The sequence below is a fragment of the Ornithodoros turicata genome, chromosome 2, assembly GCF_037126465.1.
Source record: "Ornithodoros turicata isolate Travis chromosome 2, ASM3712646v1, whole genome shotgun sequence".
Classification (NCBI taxonomy): domain Eukaryota; kingdom Metazoa; phylum Arthropoda; class Arachnida; order Ixodida; family Argasidae; genus Ornithodoros; species Ornithodoros turicata.
The window spans coordinates 49,374,928-49,379,637 of NC_088202.1; positions in this window are offsets into that span (position 1 = coordinate 49,374,928).

Consider the following 4,710-nt stretch of genomic DNA (forward strand, 5'->3'; position numbering starts at 1 on the left):
GAATGACTTACTTTCATGTGTCAGTAACTCCTTCACACTTCAACACGCTGATGACTTGAAATTGTTTCGTGATATACGAAGTGTTAGCGATTGTCAGTTGCTCCAGGATGTTGTTGTGTCTGTCGTGGAAGTGTTCGAATAGTCTTCTCAACCTCAATGAATCCAAAACACACATTATATCGTTAACCAAGCCCATTAATAGAATTAATTTTCAGTTAAGTTCAGTTCTCAATTACTTTTATTATCTTCGTCGATTAAGCGTGTAGTCTCTGTTCGTGACCTTGGCGTCGTTGTGGAGACATCTTTATCGCTCGCCTCCCACCTCGATAACATCACATCTGTTGCCATGAGAAAACTTGGCCTTATCTCGAGGATAACGCAGGATTTTTCAAACCGCGCATGTTTCTTCTATTTGTATTTTTCCCGTGTTTTACCCCACTTAGAATTTCCATCCTCTTGCTGGAACCCCACTACTCTACCCAAAAACCCTACTTCTGAACGACGACGAAGTGTTCTGGCGTGCGATTTTCTGCTCTGTAATTTTTCCGCTAATCTAGACAATTCCTTCGCTTCTTTCTTGTTTCTGTTCCTGCTTTATCTCATCCAGGCCTTGATTTGAGCAGGCCCTGCCTCGCTGCAAGGCGCGGGACGGCCAGTGCATCCCACCCGGGAATGGAGGGTGTTCGCAGCAGCTGCAGCCCATCGTCCACCGAGGGGGCCGGCGGTAGTGACACTGACTGTTCCAGTAGCAGAACCATCATCGTCCGAAAGCGACTAAGCGACAACGTCATGCTCACGTCTTCGGACGACGACGACGACCGACCGTTCGAGGAAGTCCTCAAAAGGGCGCGGACAACCGCCCGTCTGAAGTACGGTGATCTTTGCTCCACGGGACCCTACTGTGAGCCTTGCCAGACTGAATCACCTGAGACTCTCCGAGTTCCTTACGTCTGAGCAACCGGGAAGGATTAAGGAAATACGACCAAACTATGCGAAGAACATCATCGCGGTGGAAGCCGTTTCCCCGCTTACCAAAGGCCCTCTCTTGGGACTTGAGAGGATCTGCTCGATCCCTCTCCGTGCGTATGAACCACGCCCGGCTGATTCGTGCTATGGCGTTATCACCGGTGTCGACACTTCACTGTCCGACGCCCAGATAAGGCTGGCGATCCGGTCTGACTCCCCGGTCATTGCAGCGAGGCGAATAAATAAGAATGCCGGTGCTGTGAGGCTCACATTCCTGGGGACTCTCAAGCCTCCTCCTCACGATGAGTGTTAAGCACTACCTACCGTACAGGCCATGCAATGCCACAACTGCCTGAGACATGGACATGTTGCTGCGTGCTGCCTCCGGAAGAAGGTCTGCGAAAACTGTGGAACGTCCCATGACCGTTCTGACTGCCCACAAGACGACCCCCTGTGCACGAATTGCCAGGACAATCATCCAGCAACATCAAGCGACCCCCCCCCCCCCAAGCGGAAACAGCAGTGGCGCATTGCCAGGGAGCGCTCGCGCTCCAATAGCTGTTACCGGGAGGCAAAGGTGAAGGTCCACAAAGAGGGACCCCGCAAGCACCGCTGACGGCGGAGGCGGAGCAGACTGCAGTCACGAAACCATGTTGCCTCCGGGAACTCCTCAGTCCTGGTCCCCCAGCCTTCGCGCATGCCTGAGCTTACCCAAGACCACGGAAACTCATACTTGCAGAGGCAAGGGAACCACTTGTTACCACCCTGCGAGATAGCGAGACCCTCCGCATTTACACGCGGCTAATGACTCGGCACCCTTTCCACTACTTCAGGACCATCCACCAGGACAGCCCCGCGTCTGCCTTTGGTAGCGCAGTGCGCCGTCTGAAGGGTGTTGTCCCACCTCCCACATCCCCCGTATCGTATGCTCCCCCAACGTGGGCTCTCGACCGACCTCTCATATGCACATTCATCCATGACCTCAGGAAAAAGAGCGACACGCCAGCGGCTGTAGTACATCAACTTGCCCTGGAATACCTAGCCTCGCTGCACCATGGAAGGCAGACCATCTATACATGATGGGTCTGTGATACCTGGTGGAGCAACTGCAGCCTTGTATGTGCCCCATGAAGATTTTGAGAAAGCGTTTAAGTTCCCCAACGGGACGTCCTCAACGGAAGCAGAGCTATTCGCCATCAATATGGCCGTTCAGCACATCTCGTCCTACCCACCTGCAGAGTGGACGATCCTCACCGACAGCAAGGCAGCCCCGGAGATCCTAAATTCTCACGCCACCAAAATCATCATCGACTTCCAAACGGCTATCACCACCGCATGTAATTCTGTTTGCGCCTCTGGCCACGGTGTGCGGCTACAGTGGGTTCCAAGCCACATAGTCCTCAGTGGGAACGCCTGAGTAGACGCCGCCGCGAGGCGTGCTCATCAAGACATCGGCCCGCCAACTAGTATACCGCTCACATCGTCCGCCTGCCATATAAAGATCCGCCAGTGGTGTACCTCCGAAATGCGCAGCTCTGCAGAAGACGCTGTACGCGCCAATGCGTATGCCGAGTCCATTGACCTGGCAATGCAATTCACCCCACCCCAGCAGGTCGTCCGCGCAGAAGAAGCGCTGCTCCATCGGCTCCGACTCAACGTCGCAATATACACCGCAATACTTGTGCAGGGTCGGAAAGCGTCGCTCAGCTAGCTGCGCTACCTGTGGCGCAGTAGCAGACGTCGAGCACCTCCTACTAACCTGCTCGGAGTACTCTTTCGAAGGCTTCTGCCTTTTACCTCCTCTGCATGGAACGGGAACACTTTGGGACTGGGGTCGTGATGGCGCTACTTACTGTGTTATGGGACATGTATGACTCTTGCCATACATGTCCCATACATACATACCATACATGTCACCATACATACCATACAAATGTCAATGTCCCCTGCGTGTTTTTTGTACTAATTATACAAGTGAGTTGCATGATACTGAAATAATAAATAGCGTTCCCCTTAAGATCGTCCTACATTTCTTTATCAGACTGCTCGGTGTCAGTTTGCTGCCCATATATAGCATTCTAGCTCCTTGGTCGGTGATGTCACGATTGCGAGCACTGTCCTTCGTCGAAGTACAGAAATCCCGCGATCTAACGTCACACAATTTTTGTTCGCTCTCCACTAAAACCGTTCAACTGTGATGCAGTTTCGACGGTCAGCTGCCCTGTATTGTTCAGAGCAAGTAACCGAACGGAAACTTCTCCAATGATGAAAGACGACACTGGACAAACGTGGAGAAAGGGTATCTGCTGTCTGCGCCTCCAGAAAATTATGAGTAGTAGTGAGTAGTTATAGCTTGTTCATTCCATCTTTGGAATAGGTGGTTCCAAAGGGATATCATTTGCAAAAGGTGATAAACGGTTCATGGAGGTCGGTCGATGAAACAGTTCTACGACTGCAAGAGGTTAGCCTTTGTTAACAGTGCTGAACGAGATGTCTTACCCTATAGCCTGCGCTTCCTTTGTAACACTATACTGAAACTGCCATTACTGTAGAACGTAGGAAAGACTATGGGTGTGCTCAATACGACCAAACACAGTACTATTCGATTTCGCCGAACCAACGTATGCAGGCTAGAACGCGAAGAGCGAGCTGTCACGGAGTTATACGCTTACATATCAAATACCCATCTTACCATTTTGCAATAATGTTGTTCCCTGCACCGTGATTGTACCGTTGATATGTTTGTAAAGAATTTGAAACCTCAGTTCGTTTTTTTTATGCCATGTTAGCTCCGCGAAGCAACTGTGGCTATGAGTGCCGTGCAGATGTGGACAGATGGAGAAAGGACAGCAGGAGAGATTGGGAGATAAGTGGGTTTGTATGCGTCCTTTGCCGACTTCAGAGGGAACTGTGCCGACATTCGACTGAAAAGTCTTCGGAAAATCCAGGGAAAACCTCAGCCAGCACAGCCGGTGGTATGATTCGAACCCACCACCTCCCAGTCTTCAGCACGACCTTTGTTACACCAACGAGTGGGTACCTCAATTCTGGGCGCAAATATGTCCCGCGAACACTAGTTTCAACACATTCCTTTGCTGAACGTCCTGATCTAGAAGATCACCCTCAATCGTCGAAGCTGAGGATCGTCTTCAGTGTGTGTATCTGTGCAGGGATTTTCTCGGCATTCCCCACACACCCTAACATGTCCCCAAATATCATTGGAAACCCTAAAATACCTGCCAAAAAGGTCCAAAGAACTCGAAAAGCGAGGAGATACAGGTGTTCTGTCCACACCCATCTTCCAGCACCCCCTTATATGAAAATTCTGCGCAAATACCCGCCTTTGTTTTTCCTGGCCTTCGATGACATTGACATGGCATTGACTATTAAAATCGCACTACTCCCGACTTGCAGTCCCGCCATCCCAATTGACAGAAGACGAAGCATATTTCTTAATGTCCGCCCCTGAAGTCGGCTTACGGCGCACACTACCCCCCCCCCCCCCTGCTCCCACTCCTTCCTGCGGTCCTCTCTCCATCTGGCCATGTCTGTACACCGCTCATAGCCGCATTTGCTTCGCGCCGCTAACACGGAATACAACAGAAACAATTTCGTTATCTCTCTGGCGACCACAGACATACAGCGGAGAGGACTTTCAATCATTGAGGACTTAAAAAGTGGCACAAAGTAAACAAAAACGAAGACAAGAAGCTGACGACAGAGACGAAGAAGAATGGGGTCAAG